Here is a 22,817-nt window from a genome sequence, read left to right as displayed (position 1 = left end):
CTTCCAAGGAGTAAGCATCTTTTAATTTCATGGCTGCAGTCACCATCCGTAGTGATTTTGCAGCCCGAAAGAATAAAGTCTGACACTGTTTCCACTGTTTCCCCATCTGTTTGTTATGAAGTGATGGGACCAGATGCCATGATCTTCGTTTTCTGAATGTTGAGCTTTAAGCCAACCTTTTTACTCTCCTCTTTCACTTTCATCAAGAGGCTTTTTAGTTCCTCCTCACTTTCTGCCATAAGGGTGGTGTCATCTGCATATCTGAGGTTATTGATATTTCTCCCGGCAATCTTAATTCCAGCTTGTGCTTCATCCAGCCCAGCGTATCTAATGAGTACTATATAAGGTAGACTTAAAACTTTTTCAAACTTTTTCTCAGATTATCTTTCAGATTTTCAAATGAACAGGTTGATAGTCCTTGTTCAGTTTTTTTTTTTTTTTCTATACTGCTTCTTTTAAATGTTTTGCTTTTCTTCCAGTTACTAAGAAAAGTTGATTTTATGAATTTAATTGAGCTTACCTATTGTAGTCTTAAATTCATGACATGTACTCTAATACTGTTAAGGGAAGCACCCTGACTGAAACCACCCACCCTGGCCAGGTGCCATAGTAACCATTTGCATGAGTTGTTTTATGACACAGGAAGTTCAGGTAAATAACACAGAACTAATAAGCCACCACCAACTGGAAGAGTTTGGGAAAGGTCAAAAGGAGACGCCACATGTCCGACCACCTCCCAGAATCCTTCTCAGTGGCATCCATCTTGGCTGAACAAGGCGTGCACCACCAGGAAGGAGTCTGAGTCAGAATGATTGGCCAAAGACAACCTGGAAACTAATCCCATCACCATAAAACCTGAGCCAAGTGGCAGAGCTGTTCTCCTGGGTTCCCTTACCCTCCTGCTCTCCACCAGGGTGCCCTTTCCCAATAACATCTCTTGCTTTGTCAGCACATGTGTCTCCTCAGACAATTCATTTCTGAGTGTTAGACAAGATCCCAGTTTCGGGCCCTGGAAGGGGTGCCCCTTCCTGCAACAATACTATTGCCAGTTTAGTTATAGAAGGTAATTATTGCCTTTTAAATATTTTATTTCTTGAAATTTTCCCTGTCTTTAATTTTGACAGGTAATATTCCTTTGTTTTGCTCATTTCTTTCCATGACAGTATAGATTGTTGCATGAATAAGACACTGTAGCTTATAAATAGTATATTTAAGTCCAATTAAAAGAGAACATGTATTAGTTAAGCAAATTCTACTGAGTAAATTTGAGATCAAATTGACTTTATTAAATGAATCTGATAGCAACCCACCTTTTAATAGTAAACAGACAGGTGCTCCAGGAAGTTTTACAACATGGAAGGCTTTTCTAGAAATAGGGTGGGACGAGGAGATTATTAACAACAACCACACAAGGACAGCAAAAATTGTTTCAGGCTAGGTCACCTTTCCTTAGTGGGAAGGGCAAAGAATCTTATCATGCAGATTACCTCATTATTGCTAACCAGGAAATTCCACACTGCTGGCTTAAAATTCCATTCCTAGGAGAGGCTAAAACTGAAGTTGGGTTGAATATTACAGTAAGTCTAGGTGAGCTTAGCAGAGTTTGGGGGCTTTTAAAAAGGAAATCCTGTTCTGTGGCCCTTGTGGAAGTTTTCTCTTAGACATTGTTTTGACTTTATTCACAGTTCCAAAAAGGTTTCCAACCTGCATCTTATAATTATTATAAAGGTGAAGGAATGTCTGCTGGTGAAAGCTAAACTGGCAAAAGCTGAATGTAAAGTATAAGCATCAGATGGGCAGCATAGACAGGGGAAGATAGAGGATTTGAGGAATGGATGAGTACACTTGAATTGGAGAGGTCAGGAAAGATTCAAGGAGACAACAGGACTTGAAATAATCTATTATACTTTTCTTTTGTCTTCTCTTTGTTAAGCCACAAACTGCTAAACATTTTATGGGCAACTTATTTCTTTTGTAGTAGGATTATTTTACCAGGTTAAGTAGAAAAGGGAAACTCTTTATTCATATATCTAACATCTGCAAAAACATATCCTATAATTCAAATAGGTAGATTTTTATATCTTAAGGGAAGCTTTGTCAGTGGATTCCACTGAGATTCTTTCACCAGAAAAATTTCTATGTACCCAACATTTTACAATGTTTGTTCTTGAAATGTATGTATTGGTCCCAGGTTAAGAATCTCTAATATTTTAGTACCAACTGAATCAAATTTGAAAGTCTTAAGGAAGAAGGCTACAATAAGAGTGAATGATTCAGGCACTTGAGTAGTTTCTGCCACTTTTTCTGTGTATTTCTATAGCTTTGTTTATTTTGTTATTCAGATTTGAAGTATTAAAAACTGTACTCATGTATTAGATACCCTAGATGAAATAAAGTATTCAGGGAGAGTCAAAGGAGAGAAGCTAAGAGAAGGAAGGTGGGGAAGTTTCCAGAGATCCAGAATAAACAACTTCTGATGAGAACTCTGTATGTTAGTTTGCTACAACAATGTGGATGATGTCAATTGAAAGAAAAAAAAAGTATCATGTGAGAGTTGTATGCTTTATTATTTGGGGCAAAATGAGGACTGTAGCCTGGGAGACAGCAATCAGGTAGCTCTGGGAGGTAGCACTCCAAAGAGGTAGGGGGGAGGCCAGTTTATATGTGATTTTGGTGAAGGGGGAGTTCATTCAATCAAGCACATATTTTTTTGGCAGAAGGTTACTACTGTTCACAAGGAGCAGATTTCACCATGAAGGATTTTAGTGCTTTTATAGATACAAGAAGATGCGAGAATTGGATTCATAAAATCATCTCCTGAAAATATCTGTCTGAAGACCTGCTCTGCCAGTTTTTCTCAGAGCACAAGTGTAACTCATTCCTGGTCTCCTCCATGAACTCCTTACAGGGAGTGTTGAAGGTTAGCAGCTGTGAGGCTCAAAATTTCATCCTTGTAAAGGCAGATGGCAAGTGCCAATTTGTAGATGGCAATGGCTTCAAAAAAGAAATGTACTGTCTCAGTTCTGGAGGCTAGAGGTCCAAGATCAAGGTTCCCATTGATTCAGTTTTTGGTGAGGAATTTCTTCCTGGCTTACCACCAGCCTCCTTTTAGCCATATCCCCAAATGGCCTTTCCTAAGTGCATGTATGGAGAGAGCACATTCCCTGGTGTCTCTTCTTGTAGACATTAATCCTGTCAGAGCAGGACCCTACACTTAGGACCTCATTTAACCTTAATTGTTTGCTTAGAGGGCCCATTTGCAAATACAGCCCTACTGAGAGTTAGGACTTCAACATATGAATTTGGAGAGGAGGGGAACAATTCATTTCATAACACTATGTGTCTCATACTTGGTTCTAAGTCAATAGGGAGTAGCCAAGGTGTTTTTCAAATTGTTTCTGAGTCACCTATGTTCAACTCATATGACCAAATACAGATTCAGAAGTTTATGAACTCATATATTTACTGAAATAAAATTTCTAGTATTGATGCAAAAATGCCAATTCTAAATAATATCAGGTGATTAATATGTACATCAGAACTGAGAATCATAACCTTATTAAAGAGTTGATACTAGCTGAAATCAGCAATTTCCATCAGAGATACTATTTTATTAAGCACTTATTAAACCGTTCCTGTGTATAGTTACAACTGCTGAAGACATTTTTTTCTTCCCTTCTAAGTTCTGGCTGGTCTAAAAATTAAATTTTCATGAGACAGATTAACAGGAGAAAAAAAAATTAATATGACTATATGGGAGAGACCTAGGAAACCAAACCCCTGATAATGGCCAGAACCATCACCTTAGATACCATCTTCAGCTAAACTTAAAGAGGATGTTGCTACAGTGGTTTGGGACTTTAAAGGGGAGAAAATCATATTAAGATGGAAAAACACATTTTTGGTAACTAATGCTTTATTGACTATGACAAAGTATTGACTGTGTGGATCACAATAAACTGTAGAAAATTCTTCAACAGATGGGAATACCAGACCACCTGACCTGCCTCCTGAGAAATCTGTATGCAGGTCAGGAAGCAACAGTTAGAACTGGACATGGTTCAGACTGGTTACAAATAGGAAAAGGAGTACGTCAAGGCTGTATATTGTCACCCTCCTTATTTAACTTATATGCAGAGTACATCATGAGAAACCCTGGGCTGGATGAAGCACAAGCTGGAATCAAGATTGCAGGGAGAAATATCAATAACCTCAGATATGCAGATGACACCACCCTTATGGTAGAAAGTGAAAAGGAACTAAAAAGCTTCTTGATGAAAGTGAAAGAGGAGAGTAAAAAAGTTGTCTTAAATCTCAACATTCAGAAAACAAAGATCGCGGCATCTGGTCCCATCACTTCATGGGAAATAGATGGGGAAACAGTGTCAGACTTTATTTTTCTGGGCTCCAAAATCACTGCAGATGGTGATTGTAGCCGTGAAATTAAAAGACGCTTCCTCCTTGGAAGGAAAGTTATGACCAACCTAGATAGCATATTGAAAAGCAGAGACATTACATTGCCAACAAAGGTCCATCTAGTCAAGGCTATGGTTTTTCCAGTAGTCATGTATGAATTTGAGAGTTGGACTGTGAAGAAAGCTGAGCACTGAAGAATTGATGCTTTTGAACTGTGGTGTTGGAGAAGACTCTTGAGAGTCCCTTGGACTGCAAGGAGATCCAACCAGTCCATTCTGAAGGAGATCAGCCCTGGGATTTCTTTGGAAGGAATGATGCTAAAGCTGAAACTCCAGTACTTTGGCCACCTCATGCGAAGAGTTGACTCATTGGAAAAGACTCTGATGCTGGGAGGGATTGGGGGTAGGAGGAGAAGGGGACCACAGAGGATGAGATGGCTGGATGGCATCATTGACTCGATGGATGTGAGTCTGAGTGAACTCCGGGAGTTGGTGATGGACAGGGAGGCCTGACGTGCTGCGATTCATGGGTTCGCAAAGAGTTGGACATGACTGAGCAACTGAACTGAACTGAACTGATTGTTGAGCCATGCAGAGACAGTGGAACAGAGTGGACTTTGCTCCTAACCCATATCAAATTTCCGTACCATCAGATCAGATCAGATCAGATCAGTCGTTCAGACGTGTCCGACTCTTTGCGACCCCATGAATTGCAGCACGCCAGGCCTCCTTGTCCATCACCAACTCCCGGAGTTCACTGAGACTCACGTCCATCGAGTCAGTGATGCCATCCAGCCATCTCATCCTCTGTGGTCCCCTTCTCCTCTTGCCCCCAATCCCTCCCAGCATCAGAGTCTTTTCCAATAAGTCAACTCTTCGCATGAGGTGGCCAAAGTACTGGAGTTTCAGCTTTAGCATCATTCCTTCCAAAGAAATCCCAGGGCTGATCTCCTTCAGAATGGACTGGTTGGATCTCCTTGCAGTCCAAGGGACTCTCAAGAGTCTTCTCCAACATCACAGTTCAAAAGCATCAATTCTTTGGTGCTCAGTCTTCTTCACAGTTCAACTCTCACATCCATACATGACCACAGGAAAAACCATAGCCTTGACCAGATGAACCTTTGTTGGCAAAGTAATGTCTCTGCTTTTCAATATGCTATCTAGGTTGGTCATAACTTTCCTTCCAAGGAGTAAGCGTCTTTTAATTTAATGGCTGCAGTCACCATCTGCAGTGATTTTGGAGCCCAGAAAAATAAAGTCTGACACTGTTTCCACGGTTTCCCCCATCTATTTCCCAGGAAGTGATGGGACCGGATGCCATGATCTTCGTTTTCTGAATGTTGACCCATTTTCTTTGTGGATATCTCTCTGATACCTCTCATATGGAACAGGCCTTTTATCTAAATTCTTTTGAGGCAGTTAAGAAGGATGTAACAAGGAAAACTTCCTGAGTCATTGTTATGTATTCATTTATTGAAGATTTATTTTTATGTAATTTTGTAAAAATTGTAATTGTCTTATATTAGTTTCAGATATACAACATAGTAATTTGATGATCTTGTAGATTATACAGCACGGAAAGTTAAATCAATATTACTGACTGTTCCCTTTGTACGTTATATCCTATGAATTATTTTATAGCTAGTAGGTTGTACCTCTTAATTCCATTCACCTATTTCACCCACTCTCAAACCCCCCTCCCCTTGGAACAGTTTATTCTCTATACCTATATATCTCTTTATGTTTTGTTCATTTGGTTTTTTAGGTTCCAGACAAAAGTGAAAATATACAGTATTTGTCTTTCTCTGTCATATTTCACTTAGCATAGTACCCTCTAGGTCCATCCATATTATTGCAAATTGCAAGATTTTGTTCTTTTTTATGACTGACTAGTGTTCAATATTGGAGAAGACAATGGCAACCCACTCCAATACTCTTGCCTGGAAAGTCCCATGGACAGAGGAGTCTGGTGGGCTGCAGTCCATGGGGTCACGAAGAGTTGGATACGACTGAGTGACTTCCCTTTCACTTTTCACTTTCATGCATTGGAGAAGGAAATGGCAACCCACTCCAGTGTTCTTGCCTGGAGAATCCCAGAGATGGTGGAGCCTGGTGGGCTGCCAACTATGGGGTTGCACAGAGTCGGACACGACTGAAGTGACTTAGCAGCAGCAGCAGCAGTGTTCAATATTGTGTGTGCATGTGTGAGATATATATGTACTAAGATTTTATATACATATACTATTAATATATATTATTATTTGTTCATCAGTCTATGGATATGTAGGTGGGCTTTCATATCTTGGCTATTGTAACTAAGACTGCTGTGAATATTGGGGTCCATGTATCATTTTGAATTAGTGTTGGGTTGCATGTATCATTTTGAATTAGTGTTGGGTTGTGTGTATCATTTTGAATTAGTGTTGGGGTGCATGTATCATTTTGAATTAGTGTTTTCATTTTCTCTGGGTAGATACCCAGGAGTGGAATTGCTGGATCTTATGGTAGTTTTATTTCTAGCTTTTTGATTGTGGGCTGTGTTTGCATTTCTGATTTTGTATAGATCTGCAAGACAAAAATAGTTGCTTCTCTTAAGCCTTGAACAATTGGCTTCAAGCTTCTACTTCACACTGTGTGGTCTCAGACTATTCCACTGGCTCCCATTAATGTGTTTGATTAACATTGCTTGAAGTTGGGGGGGTGGGGTTTACATGTCCTGTTTTACAATCCCAGGGAGGCGGAATGTTCTTCGGTGAGACAGGACACCCATCCTCATAACAGAGTCATCCGCAAAATAGGCAGCCACATTACATAAAGTCCATTGAAATACTTCCACTTCATTCTCATGAACTCTTATACCTCTAACCATTGCCTCCACTAGGACTCCATACACAAGTCTTGGTCTTAGAGTACTGGGTGGGGAAAATGTTCTGGTCAGACACAGCATCCATTCCCATAATACATTAAGACAATGTTGACATAACCTCTTCACATAACACCCATTTAAACATTTCAGTGTTTATAATCTTATCAATCCTTGCGTTTTTAAATCTAATTGTTTCTGGGTCCCACCAATGATTTTGGTAGCATAGCTCATGGGGTAACTACATCAAGGATCCCTGTTAACTTCTATTTTTAACTTTTATTTATTTATTTATTGATTGATTATTTGACCAGGGGTTGAACCTGTACCCCCTGCATTGGAAGGCGGAGTCTTAACCATTGGAGAACTAGAAAAGTCATCCCAGGAAACGTCTCCTTTTTATTCCCAAGCCCTTTTACCCACTTCTGTATAAAAGGCCTTAGGTCTCCAGGAGGGGTCAAGCCAGTGGACCCTTTTTGTTAATCTTTAATTTGATTAATCAGCCTAACTGCTACCCCTAAGTGATTGCTGGTTAGGTTTCTCGCTGTAAATTTTGCCTTCTGGATTTTTAAGTTTTTCCAAACTGGGGTAAATAGAATGGACTTGCTTTGGACCCTTTAGTGTTAGGGGACCAGCATGGATGGTATCCCTTTGGCCTACTTACTCTTCAGTTGTGCTATATTAAAACTTTTGTTTTAACCCCGTCAATGTTGGTTTTATTCATCCCATTTCTTAATAACCATCTAAAATTTTTTACCCTGCTGGGGTGAGTCCCATAATTCTTTCCTTTCTAATTCTTTTTTCTTCTGCCTCTTTGAATAGTGCTCTGCAGTAACAGTCAGACATGATGGAGCAACTTTCACTTTATATACTGTATTTCTTAAAAATCCTTCAAAGGTTTCCAACTTGTTGGGAAGAGGCCCTTGGTTTCCCCTTGGGTTCTTCCAGTTCTTTTGTTAAATAACCTAATATTTTTGGTAGCATCTGTAAAGCCCATGAGGGGAGACTGACCGGCAAATTTGATGAGACCTCTTGAGCTGTTTTTTTTTTTTTTTTTTTTTAAATCAAGAGAGTTCTTAAGACTAGCTATTCTATTTCTATGTATCCACCTTTTAATTTGATCCTTCCTGGGTACCAAGAAAGTAACTGTTTGCTGTGAAAGTGCACTAAAGATTTACCAATTTGGAAGTTTTTCCAATTTAAAGGACTCACTGTCTGGTCATTGATAAGTAGAATCTTAATACTGACTCAAATGATAAGCTTTTTTATGGCTTAATTATGGTTGCCATACCATGATTGTACCTCAGAGGAGGGTACAAAAAGATGAAGTCCTCAGATGGTCTAGAAAGTCCCCTCCCAAGATTATTCTAAGAAAGTAAAGGCCCTTGTTGCACAAGTTTAGTCACAAAACAACAGAAGTTGAGATGAAAAATATCCCTTATGGACAGGAACCCCTTATGACAAACTCCCCTGAAAGCTAGCATGGCTGGACGAATAGACGCCAGTCGCTGTGTTACCTGCTTCTGATCAACCTGGCTACAGCTTCTTTGATCCCAGTCTACTCAGGGGTTCCCTGGTGGCTCAGATGGTAAGGAATCTTTCTGCAAGGCAGGATACCTGGGTTCAATCCCTGGGTTGGGAAGATCTCTTGGAGAAGGGAATGGCAACTCACTTCATTATTCTTGCCTGGAGAATTCCATGGACAGAGGGGCCTGGCGGACTCTGTCCATGGGATCATGGGGTCACAGGGAGTCTATTCAACTGACCACCAGATACACACCGGTATGAACACCGTCCAGATGGCAGAGATCAGAAAGCATATCCTCACTGGTCATAAAGTCAAACTCTCAGGATATAGAACAAGACAAAAGACACAGCAGAGACAAAGGGAAAGTGACCATCTTTGGGAGAGTAATGATCAATAAAGCCATGAGTTATTCTGTTAAATTTACTAGAGTTGTTAAGTCCAAGGAATTACTTCCATACATATTTTCTCCTGCTAATCTTAATTTTAGCGGAAAAAATTCTTACCACCCTCCTTTCCAATAGAACCTACAGGCAGAGATCAGGGAGACTGACATGGTAAGAATTCTTACCTTCTGTTGGGCTTTTTCACTTGTCTCGGGGTCTCCACTTTGCTGCAGCAGCCTCACGGAAGTGTCCAACCTGTGAAGTTGAATCCTGCCAACTACACCAACTGTTTGCAAGGCAGAAATTTTCCTCTGCCTTTTCAAGTCTTTATGGCTGATTTAAGAATTAAATTGACATGAGACAGATGAGCAGGAGAAAAAACTTTAAAGTTTAAAATTACGTGAATTACCTGGGAGAGACCCAGGAAGACTGATTAATTTGCCAAAATGGCTGAAACCCTCACCTTAGTTACCATCTTCAGGTAAGGGCAGAGGAGGATATTGTGGGTCATGGCTTGGGAACTCAAAAGGGAGGAAGAAAACTCCCATGGAAGTAAAAAAGCAAATGTTTGGTAAACAACTGTATGACGGGCCATGAGGAGACAGTGGGACAGAGAGTGCCCTGCTCTCCAGTGCCCCCCACCACATCTGGCCCAGGTTCTTGCAGATATCTCTGGTCATAGCTTTATTCTGGGAACAGGCCTTTTATCTAAATTATTTTAGGCAGTTAAGGAAGCAACAAGAAAAGTTCCTGAATTTTCTGTTTCTTAAAAATAATCAGCCTAAGTTAATCCTCATGCCACAGAGACACATTTTTTTGTTGGTAAATTTTGCTCCCATATACACACTTAGTAAGTACTCTTTCACTAAATACTTTTGTCGCACCCAAACTGTGAGAATAGTTTTCTTGTCTTTTGATGGTTTGCTATGTTGTTTAGCAACATAGTTAATTTAATGAAAAATTTTGTCATTTGGACTCATGTAAAGAAAAAAAAAAAGCCTTGTTCTTTGGTATTGTAGTTGGCATAAATTCTAAAGAGTTATTTATTCGAATTTAGTTTAAAAAAATTGAAGGTAACAGATTTTCTTACTGTATAAAAGAATGCCAATGCATGATTAAAAAACAACACTTTTCTTTGAATTGCAAATATCCATCTGAAATTGCCAAATTTACATGTGGGGAAGATGAAAAGGAAACCTGCCTTTTATTTGGTGGATTGATGATTGCTCTGTCGGATATCCAGGGGCAAAAATCAAGCAGAAGAAACGAGTTTCTATTTGCAAAGTGTTAAAGCAACAGCCAGATTGTTTCTTCTTCACTTAACTGTGCACAGTATGGGCTGGCACTGTTGTGGTAGCTTAGAAATCTCAAATACTGTCAGGAAAAACAAACCCAGCCCTCCAGATAGAATTAAAGGCTGAAAAACAGGCAAGGAGGAAGACCAAGAATGTATCTGCAGTTAACAAAAGAATGATGTATCTGCTAACAGTGGTGGAAACTGCTTGCAGAGGAGAGAGTGATGTCAGGAAATGTCTTTCTCCCATTTTGCTGTCTTTGTTCCTGAGTAATAGCCTAAATATTGATTTAATTACCAGTGAATTATTTTAAGATGTGAAATTTCCTTTATGACCCCAAAAACCTATATAGTCTGCATAATGCTGTTGACTTGAAGAGTTTGTATTTTACTCAGATATTTACTGAAGAATGTCTTAGGAAATTTTTCATTGAAAACTGAGTGGTAATAAGGAAAATAAAAACTATTTTTTCTTTTGTTATGCTAAACCAGTTTTAAGCTGCTTACCTGGAGTATACAACAGATTTTCTTACTGTATAGAAGAATGCCAAATACTTGTTGGTAAATAATCTGCTTCTCTCTCTCTTTCTCCCCGCATAAAAAAATATTAAATTTCTGGAAATTTCCTTTTGGAGTCATTATAATATCTATCACTAATATTGTATAGACAATTTTAGCATGAACACAGGTTTAAAGTGTTAATGATACTCTGGTCACAGTGGCTGAAAAGAAACTAATTCTCTCAAAAAAAAAGGAGTCAGTTAGATAGTTAGACACAAGGGATAGCTTCCTTCGTGTCTCATACAGTAAAGAATCTGCCTGCAATGCAGGAGACCTGGGTTTGGTGGCTGGGTTGGGAAGATCCCATGGAAAAGGGATATGGTCATCTACTCCAGTATAGAGAATTTCATGAACAGAGGAGCCTGGCAGACTACAGTACATGGGGTCACAAAGAGTTGGACACGACTGAGCACTTTCACTTTTCTGACACTTTTACTGACACTATGGGTTGTTTGCCGAAATGACCAGTTATCTTTTTTTTTGTTGCTGATTAGTTTTCTGCATTTCTTTGTTGCCTTTTCTTACCGGTATAGATCAGATTTTATCCTGATCATTTTGAAAGCATTTTTAGGTGGACTGGTGATAAGAATGTGTCTACTCCTCTAAGAGTGCTCCAAACTGATTTTCACCTCTAGTAGTTTAGCTTGTCATGTGGTTTAATTTAATAACTGGAGATGGGGAAATTGATGCAATAAGATACATTAGCTGTAAATACTTTCATAGAATTTTTTGGATAATAGACTATTTTGCTAAATAATAAGTTTCTCAGGGAGTAGAAGATACCATGTTAAAAGACTTTAGCCACATGGTGACTAATCTGGACTATGGGATAATCATTTATATTTGTATACCATTCAGACACTCAGAAAGAATTCTTGTGAACTCAAAAAAGATGATGGAAAAAGGTGGAAAATGATTGTAAAGTTAATGAACTGGCTGCAACAGAAGTTCACATGCCATCCAGCTGTGTTATGACAAGTATAAAATTCTAAACTTGCATGAGTGCTCAGTCATGTCCAAATCTTTGTGACCCCATGGACTTTAGCCCACCAGGTTCCTCAGTCTATGGGATTGTCCAGGCAAGCATAATGGAGTGAGTTGCCATTTCCTCCTGCAGGGGATCTTCCCAACCCAGGAATCGAACCTGCATTTCCCATTTCTCCTGCATTGCAGGCAGATTCTTTACCATTCTTTTACCTGGGAAGCCCAAGATTCTAAACTTAAGGACTTTGAAAAATTGTATAGTTAGATTTCTGTGAATCAGGTAGTGGTACCAGATTAGACAATTAACTCAAATTGTTTTACTATTTTAACGCGTATGCTTACTTCATTGTTTTAGCACAATTGTCTTGAAGACTGCGGTTGTCAAATGTTTCTATGTGTTCATGTTTAACAGACTTTTCCTGACTATGCCTTTGAATAGTATGTAGATGCTCAGAAAATAGTTATTGAAACAATGAATGAGTGAAGCCTTGTTAAACATCTTATGAAGAAAAAATGTGTATGTAATACTACAGGTCTGATATGTATTGCATTTTATAGTACATACATTACATTATATATTATATGTATGTGTTTGCTAGTGTCTAGTAATTTTTTTTTTTTTTAACTTGACTGTGCTCAGTCTTAGTTGCGGCACACAGGATCTTTAGCTGCAGCGTGAGAAGTCTTTAGTTGTAGCATGTGGAATATAGTTCCCTGACCAGGGATCAGACCCAAGAACCCTGCCTTGGGAGCGCAGAGTCTTAGCCACTGGATCACCAGAGAAGTCCCATGTCTAGTAATTTGAATTGACTTTATATTTTTGTATTTCTTTACGTACTTACATTCCTTTCATTAACGTGTGCTATAAAAGTAAGATGGCACAGTCCCTCTCATTACTTATCCTCTTTAGTAGCTAAGTTCTTATTCTGTCTGTGCTTTCCTCTAGCCAAGGTTCATTCTTCTACTGCTGACTTCTCGGCTCTTGCTATTGCTCTTATACTTGTCTTACCTCCTCACAGAATGCTTCTGATGTCCTTTCTTTTCCTTGATGTAATTTCCTTTGTCTATTGAAGACACTTGGTCTGTATAGTCATTTAAACTAAATGATGCTCATTCTGCTACATGCCCACATTCTTTTTTTAAAGATATACTGTGGTTTTTAGATCAATTAAGCATTCTTTAAATTTTTTTCTGAGTAATTATAGAGATTACCATATTTCATCTCTCTGTAAAACTCTTTCATTATTCCAGGCTAATGAAGTCCAGTTATCTCTCCTACTTTTAAATATGAAAGTTTTCTAACTTCAGTTGTTGTTGTTTAGTCTCTAAGTCGTGTCTGACTGTTTTGTGACCCCCTAGACTATAGCCCACCAGAATCCTTTGTCCATGGACTTTTCCATGTAGGAATACTGGAGTGGGTTGCCATTTCCTACTCCAGGAGAATCTTTCTGACCTAGGGATTGAACCTATGTCTCTTGCGTTTCCTGCATTGGCAGGCGGATTCTCTATCACTGCACCACCTGGGAAGCCTACTTTCAACAAGACTCTATTCTAACTTCAGTTATTCTCTCATATATACCAAGAATTCGGGCAACTTTAAATGTCTCTTTTCATCCCTTCCCCTGGTTCATTTCAATATTCCTGACCCATGTGATGCCTTCAGAGTTTGCAGTTCCATTCCAGACCATGTGAACTACATTCTTTTACTCATAACATTGACAGACCATAGATTTTTATATCATCTGAAATTCCAAACTTCTCCAGTTTTTTCCATAACAAAATCTTTCAAACACCTCATCAGAATCCTATCTCTCTCATTAACATTATAGCCACTATAACTTTTAGAAACTAGCTATATTTTTCCTTAGCATGTTCATCACTATTAAGAATTATTTTTTTACTAAATAAATACTTCTCTCTCAAAAATGCCATATAACTTTATTTCTCTCTCAAGAATGAAAACTCTTAGAGAATAGGAGTTTTGTTCATAATACATGGCCAAAATTTACAATAATGCACAATATAGAGTTGGCATTAGATAATATCTGTTGAATTGTTGAATGAATAAGGTAATTCCAGTGAATCAGGTATTTTTTAAAAAAACATTATTGTATATTAAGCTAACTTTTTCAATCATGTCTATAAGATTGTTTCCCTAAAACTATCTCAGAAGCATGTGCATTTGGGGGTTAATATTTACTTTAGAGTAAGTTTACAAATATAGTAAATTATAGTACAGTAAATTAACTATAGTAAAGTAAATTAACTATAGTAAATTAGGCACATTATCTTTTATGATTGAATGACACTTTTTCCATTTGTCTATATTAAAGACTGCAAACATTAAAGAGCCAAAAAACAAACAAACAAACAAAAAAAAAAACAAAAACCAGTTTTTTCTAACCCAAAGTATGATTTGAGAAGTGATATACATATATATGTTACAGAAAATTTTGGAACAAATCCTAGATCAATAATATATGAAATTTCTTTTATATTTTACCCAGAAACCAGAACTCCCTCTGATGCATTTATTTGGGATCATCTACATAGGTTGTTTTGTTTTCTTACTTTTAAATACTATGTTGTAACTCTACTTTTAAAAAAAAGTTATAATTCCCATTGTAAAGTGAGAATTAAGCAATGATGTGAGCTTTCTATCAGTGCTGGTATTATTTATGAAGTATTATGTAGAATGTAATTGAGAAGGATAATATTATCTTTGTGTTACTCCAAAAGCAAAACACTATGTCTAACAGTGCTTGAAAAATGATCAATCAGAGTGATTATACTCTTGAGAGCTAGTATTTAATATGAATTTTTATTCATTTTCTCAAAATTAGTCATTGCTTTTTTGTTTGTCCTTTGTCATCATTAAAGTCTATGATAAATTATCATGTAATAGTGACTGAATAATACATAGCCGAAAATTCATAGTCTCATAGGAAGAACATCTTGAAAGCAGAATTTCAGGGCTAGATGGGTCATTAGAGATTAGCCATTCCTACCATTTTATTTTACAGATGGGCAAAAATGTCCCTGAGAAGGAAGTTGACTTACCTGGAGTTTTACAACTGTTTAAAGGGGTTAGAATCTAGGTCACTCAGTGCTGGGCTATTTCCATTTTATTAGATGATTGTGTACCATTAGGCACATTCAGAGAGTGATAAATCTATTTGCAACATTTTCTGTGGAGGTGATTTCCAAACTTTTTCAATAACACACTCTAATGAAAAATTTTGAGGATACTCTTAAAATATCTAAAATTATTTATTAAAAAATTACTTACTAAAGTACTATATATATATTTTCATATTAGAAATTGAAAAAATAATGTAGAGTAATAACATTTTCAAATAATTTAATCTTATTATTAATACAAGCATCCTTTTCTATTTTCATCCAACATTATTATTAATATTGTAGAGAATGAATGTGTTATATTTTAATGTGCTTCATCATTTTTGAAAATCTTGATTTAAATATTATTTAGAGTGATGTAAAAGTCAGGTTTTGAATTCAGGTTATTTGGATTGTTGGTTTTAATAACTATCATAACAGTAGGACATTTAAATGGAAGACATAGCATATAAACTTCCACTTATAAAATGAGTAAATTCTGAGAATCTAAACTACAGCATGGTAACTAGTTAATAATACTATATTATATACATGAAAGTCACTGAGAGAATAGATTTCAAACGTTTTTACCATACACAGTCAGTTCAGTCATTCAGTCGTGTCCGACTCTTTGCAACCCCATGAATCGCAGCACGCCAGGCCTCCCTGTCCATCACCAACTCCTGGAGTTTACCCAAACTCATAACCAGTGATGCCATCCAACCATGTCATCCTCTGTTGTCCCCTTCTCCTCCTGCCCTCAATGTTTCCCAGCATCAGGGTCTTTTCCAATGAGTCGGCTCTTTGCATCAGGTGGCCAAAGTATTGGAGTTTCAGCTTCAACATCAGTCCTTCCAATGAACAACCAGGACTGATCTCCTTTAGGATGGACTGGTTGGATCTTCTTGCAGTCCAAGGGATTCTCAAGAGTCTTCTCCAATACCACAGTTCAGAAGCATCAATTCTTTGGTGCTCAGCTTTCTTTATAGTCCAACTCTCACATCCATACATGACTACTGGAAAAACCATAGCCTTTACTACATGGACCTTTGTTGGCAAAGTAATGTCTCTGCTTTTGAATATGCTATCTAGGTTGGTCATAACTTTCTTCCAAGGAGTAAGCATCTTTTAATTTCATGGTTGCAGTCACCATCTGCAGTGATTTTAGAGCCTCCAAAAATAAAGTCAGCCACTGTTTCCCCATCTATTTCCCATGAAGTGATGGGACCAGATGCCATGATCTTAGTTTTATGAATGTTGAGCTTTAAGCGAACTTTTTCACTCTCCTCTTTCACTTTCATCAAGAGGCTCTTTAGTTCTTCTTCAATTTCTGCCATGAGGGTGGTATCATCTGCATATCTGAGATTATTGATATTTCTCCCAGCAATCTTGATTCCAGCTTGTGCTTCCTCCAGCCCAGTGTTTCTCATGATGTACTCTGTATATAAATTAAATAAACAGGGTGACAATATACAGCCTTGACGTACTCCTTTTCCTATTTGGAACTAGTCTGTTGTTCCATGTCCAATTCTAACTGTTGCTTCCTGACCTGCATACAGATTTCTCAAGAGGCAGGTCAGGTGGTCTGGTATTCCCATCTCTTTAAGAATTTTCCATAGTTTACTGTGATCCACACAGTCAAAGGCGTTGGCATAGTCAATAAAGCAGAAATAGATGTTTTTCTGGCACTCTCTTGCTTTTCAGTGATCCAGCAGATGTTGACAGTTTGATCTCTGGTTCCTCTGCCGTTTCTAAATCCAGCTTGAACATCTGGAAGTTCACGGTTCACATATTGCTGAAGCCTGGCTTGGAGAATTTTTGAGCATTATTTTGTTAGCATGTGAGATGAGTGCAATTGTGCAGTAGTGGCCATAGGACTGGAAAAGGTCAGTTTTTATTCCAATCACAAAGAAAGGCAATGCCAAAGAATGCTCAAACTACCACACAATTACCATACGCATACATACATAAAGTGGTAATTGTGTGACATGATGGAGGTGTTAACTAGTCGTATTGTGGTAATGATTTTGCAATATATATGCATCAAGTCATCATCTATGTCTTAAGCTTATTCAATAATATATGCCAATTATATCTCAAAACTCAAAAAAAATTAGACACATGTAAAAATGGAAGAAATAGCTCATTGGCTGCAGCTAATGTAACGTGATATTCAATTTTAAACTGTTTCTCTAATTATGCAAAAATTTGTAGGTGAAATTCATCTTAAATTCTAGTCTCACCTGGGAGTCAGTAATTTATTCTTGCAAACAAAATCTAGATTTTGAACAAATGCTGTAAATATCTAAAACTGTTTCTTTGAATGAAAACGTACAGACAAATTTTTCATTTAAAATGTTGATATGCACACATTTTGACAATAACTACACAACAGGAGAGATATTTCCCCAATTTTTTCCCTTCAAAGTGTTCTCTTCATAACATGAAGATATTTTGGAAACTAACTGCTTTCTCAGTCCTTGTTAAAGTCACAGGGCAGGGCAGTGCAGTGCAAGTCACTCAGTTGTGTCCGACCCTTGTGACCCCATGGACTATACAGTCCATGGAATTCTCCAGGCTAGAATACTGGAGTGAGCCTTTCCCTTCTCCAAGGGGTCTTTCCAACCCAGGGATCAAACCCAGGTCTCCTGCATTGCAGGCGTTTTCTTTATCAGCTAAGCCACAAAGGAAGCTCAAGAATACTGGAGTGGGTAGCCTATTCTTTCTCCAGCGGATCTTACTGATCCAGGAATTGAACCAGAGTCTCCTGCAGGCAGATTCTTTACCAACTGAGCTATCAGGGAAGCCCTAATGTTAAAGTTACAAACATTCTATGAAAATGTTTATTGTAAATAATATGTAAATTCACATTTCAAAAGTCTTCTAGATAATTTCAGTATTCTGGACAACTTCTTGTCTGATTTGATTAGATTATCATTATTTATATTTCAGTGTGGCTGATGAGCTGGTACTAAAGATTATAAGCTTTAATCTGCAATTTTTTATTGTTCAGTTTTTCTCTCTTCCTCATATCACCAATTCATGACTTTTAACAAAAATATCCTGTCGTTTTATACCCATTTAATGAGGATCAGTTTATTTACAACTGGGTACTATAATACACAAATCTCCTTCTTGGTTGCCTGTACACTGAAATACTCTCTGTTTGAAACTACAAAGGTATGAGTGGGACCACCATATCAAACTCTCCATTGTGGAACTTCTGTTTCTTTGGTATAGCAATACCACATAACATGAATTTATCTAGATATGAATCTGGTATAGACTGAGTGATGACATTGCTATGAAATTATGTTAATAGCTAAATACCAATAAATATTGGGGTTTTTTTTTTTGTCCTTCTTTTAAAGTGTAAGTAGAGATTTTAATTTTTTTTTTCTCTCACCTCAATAGGTCATTTTGCATACACAGGTGGGTGTTTTCACCCCTCCTTGCAGTTAACTGTTTTTTGTGAGGTTGCTTACCTTGTTTGCCTAATCTTTAAACTGAAATCAAGAATGTAACAAAAAACAATCTAGAGAGAGTTTGCTCTGACTAGGTATCTATGTAGATATAACTAAGATGATTATCGAAGATGAGTCTAGCATTCTCTTGAGAAATTATCTATTTGCTGATGGTTTGAGTGTCTTGGTTTGATTTGGGCTAGAATACTACTTTCTTGAATTGAGATTGGATTCAGTTCAGTTCAGTTCAGTCTCTCAGTCGTGTCCGATTCTTTGCGACCCCATGAATCGCAGCACGCCAGGCCTCCCTGTCCATCACCAACTCCCGGAGTTCACTCAGACTCACGTCCATAGAGTCAGTGATGCCATCCAGCCATCTCATCCTCCGTCATCCCCTTCTCCTCCTGCCCCCAATCCCTCCCAGCATCAGAGTCTTTTCCAATGAGTCAACTCTTCGCATGAGATGGCCAAAGTACTTGAGTTTCAGCTTGAGCATCATTCCTTCCAAAGAAATCCCAGGGCTGATCTCCTTCAGAATGGACTGGTTGGATCTCCTTGCAGTCCAAGGGACTCTCAAGAGTCTTCTCCAACACCACAGTTCAAAAGCATCAATTCTTTGGCGCTCAGCCTTCTTCACAGTCCAACTCTCACATCCATACATGACCACAGGAAAAACCATAGCTTTGACTAGACGGACCTTTGTTGGCAAAGTAATGTCTCTGCTTTTGAATATGCTATCTAGGTTGGTCATAACTTTGGATTACTACTTATAAAAATGTTAAAGTTTCTTTGATGTTTTAATTGTTCAAAGTTTAAGTTTCATTGATACTTAGATACACTTCACACAATATGTTGTTCAGTGACTGAACAACAACAAAGTGTTTCTTAAGAGATTACTGATAGCTTAAGGTGAATGATGTCAGAATCATGATCTCCAAAGAAGATGATTTAGCTTCGGGACCAGGGACTAGGCTTGATCACTCAAGAGATTTTGTGTAGCAGAGTTTTATTAAAATATTAAAAGGGAGAGAGAAAGCTTCTGATGTAGACATGAGAAGGGGGATGGAGAGTGCCCCCTCACTAGTCTTAGAAAAGGGAGGTATATACTTTTTAAACTGGTTATTACAATAAATCAAAAGAATGTTTCAAGGTTGTAAAGATCTTACTAGATCCAATCCCACAATTTACATTTTAAGATAGCAAGATTAGTCAGGAGGTTTTCAAGAAGGAGAAGCTGTTCTCAAGCAGGGAAAATTGTTGTTATATAATTCTTAGAATAGAGTTTAAACTGAGTTGTTTGTTGTGTAATCATCGGTTCCGGGCTTAAAGAAAATAATGTTTTATGTGACTAAGACTAAGGCATGTAGAGAACAAAAAAAAAGTTTGTCCTTTCCTTCTCCTTGAGAATTCCAGACCCATCTCTCTTCCTTGGGAACCTCAGACTTCTTATCAACCTGCCTAGGAATTGACTCTCTCATTCCCCACTTTTCTTTTAGGAGAATTATATTGCCAAGGGAAGGGGGCATCATTTTCATTCCATAGCTACTTCTGCTTTGATAGGGTGCTGTCCCTAAATTGTTCAGACAACATATTCTCCTAACCCTCATATTGAGGGTCTCTGATCCAGGGGCCCCAGGTAATAGTTGGAGGAGGCTGTGGAACTTGTAGGAGCCTGGACAACCATTTGTAACCTAAAAGATTTCAGATGGTTAGGAACAAACCCCATTATACAGTTACAAATGCAAGGCAAAATAGTCATTAAACCAAGTTAAATCATAATCAAAATTAAAAGTTACATTATGTCCATAGTTTCATCAGTCCATTTTAGAATTGGTAGATGTCATCAGATCAAGAAGAGGCATCACATATGACTGTTGTTGGTGAGGGTATTCACAGAGTTGAAGAGAGTCTTTTCTTTGAAGTGGAGAAACCCACCATGGGAAGCTTTCAATTGATGAGGAGGTTGAAAAGCTGAAAGCTGAGTCAAATAGTTAGTTCTAAGGCTGTAATATCTATGACAATATCTGTGTGCACAAACAGTCTATCATAGAGACACCCCCTTCTTCTTAGGGGCAGTTCAAGCCCACATTAAAGCTATGGGTAAAACTTTAAACCAACAGTCTTGTGTTTCCTGAGTTACCTTATGCAGATACCTCTTAATAATGTACCTTTTAACTTTTTCTGAAGATTGGGGTCTCCAGGAACAATGTAAGTGATATTCTATTCTTAGAGCTTTTGATACTCCTTGAGTTACCACAGCTTTAAAGATGGAGCCGTTGTTGCTCTGAACTTTATTTAAGATCCCACTTACATCATGAGAAGTCAGTGCAGTAAGACTTTGTCTGTTGGTAAACTTATGAGCTTTGGGCATTAGCAAAACAATAGTAGCAATTAGCCTTAAGCAATGTGCCATAGCCTTTTTTCAGTAACAAAGTAAACTCTGATCCTGTGGGCAAGCTCAAAGTGGGAATCTGCAAGAGAGCAGTTTGAAGAGACTTAAAAACCTTTTGAGTCTCTGGGGACCAAACCAGTTTGTTGGTTTGGGCCTGCTGAGTTTCAGTTATAAGTTTATATAAAGGCCAGGCAAGTTCCCCATAACCCAGAATCCAAATGCAGCAATAGCCTGCATGCTCAAGAATCCTCTCAGTTGCCTTAAAGTCATAGGTTGAGGATGCTTTAATATAGGTTTAATTCCAGAAAGCAACCTTCAAATCAGTGACTGAAAAATATTTGGCTCGTTCAGGAATTTCAGACAATAAGTTATAAGAATTAGGCACTTTTTATTTGTTTATCTTGAATTAGTCTCCACTTATCATTTGATTTTTTTGCATCCAAATTAGGAGTGTTATATGGACTGTTACAGGGGATTAGTAGCCCCTGTTTCTTTAAATTTTCAATGATGGGTTTTAACCTTTCCTTAACACCACAGGCTTTAATAGATACTGCTTTTGATGTGAAAATAGGTGAGGGTCTTTGAGCTTGATAAAGATAGAACGGCATTTTGTGCTCAACCCACAGTTTTCCATCAGCCCACACTTTAGAGTTTACATTTTGTTCAATTAATGGAAGAGAAAGAGCAGTCTTCATATTTATGAAAACAGAGGCCTGGACCTTGTTCAGCATATCCCTCCCCAGAAGGGGTGAGGGAGACTCTGGCACAATTAGAAACTTGAGAAAATAGCAGAGAGTCCCAGTTTCAGCTTAAAGGATGACTGAAATAATAGCATTTGGCTTGTCCAGACAGTCCCATTAAGGTAGTGGATCTGGAGGAAAGCGGACCAGTGAGCACAGAGAAAGTTGCCCCAGTGTCCAAAGGAAAATTGACTGACTGGCCCCCACAGTTATTAATACCCTGGATTCCTCAGGTGTAATTAGGATGAGAGCTTGTGTGGGAACCCCCAGGCACCTTCAGTCCAGATTTTCTTGAGTCCAACCCCTAGGGCCTACACCTCGGAGGCCAGTCTCTTCTCCAGTATGGTCCTTTGCAGACCAGACATGGAGCTGTGGGTGGCGTAGATGCCTGAGGGCAATCCTGCTTGAGATGCCCCTCCTTTCCACAGTAATAACAAGCTCATCCCTTTTCACCTTGGTTCCTCTAGGCATTTTTTCCTTCAGGCTGTTTCAGAGCAAGTCTAACAGCCATTGTTGGGGCTTCTGTCTTTTGTGAGTGAGTGAGTGAGTGAAGTCGCTCAGTTTGACTGTTTGCGACCCCGTGGACTGTAGCCCACCAGGCTCCTCCGTCCATGGGATTCTCCAGGCAGGAATACTGGAGTGGGTTGCCATTTCCTTCTCCAGGGGATCTTCCCAACCCAGGGATCGAACCCAGGTCTCCCGCATTGCAGGAAGACGCTTTAACCTCTGAGCCACCAGGGAAGCCCTTTCTGTCTTTTGTAGGTTCTTTTATCTTCCCATTTTCCTTCGTGTATTTTTTACCATGATATACCATCTGAGCCAGCTGCAACAATTTTTTATAGACTGATTTGGTCCAAACTCCTGTTTTTGTAACTTTCTGCAGATATCTGGAGCCAACTGAGTAAGAAATCTATCTTTTAAGATCATTTCTCCCTCTGAACTTTCAAGATCAACATCAGTAAACTTGTAGGGAGCCTCCCATAATTATCTAGGAATTTACCAGGAGTTTATCAGGAGTTTCTTTCTCTCCCTGTTCTATGTCAGCCAACTTAGCATAATTTTAAAGTCTTCGG

General features: G+C 38.3%; 1 long non-coding RNA gene across 1 annotated transcript in view; it reads left to right on the top strand.

Annotated features, from left to right (window-relative positions):
• The window catches only part of LOC112584643, a 489,459-nt gene that overhangs the window by 9,425 nt on the left and 457,217 nt on the right, over window positions 1–22,817 (top strand). The window lies entirely within an intron of this gene.

The sequence above is a fragment of the Bubalus bubalis genome, chromosome 4 (assembly GCF_019923935.1).
Source record: "Bubalus bubalis isolate 160015118507 breed Murrah chromosome 4, NDDB_SH_1, whole genome shotgun sequence".
NCBI lineage: Eukaryota > Metazoa > Chordata > Mammalia > Artiodactyla > Bovidae > Bubalus > Bubalus bubalis.
Note: the sequence above shows the minus strand (reverse complement) of the source record. Positions and strands in the feature narration are given on the sequence as shown.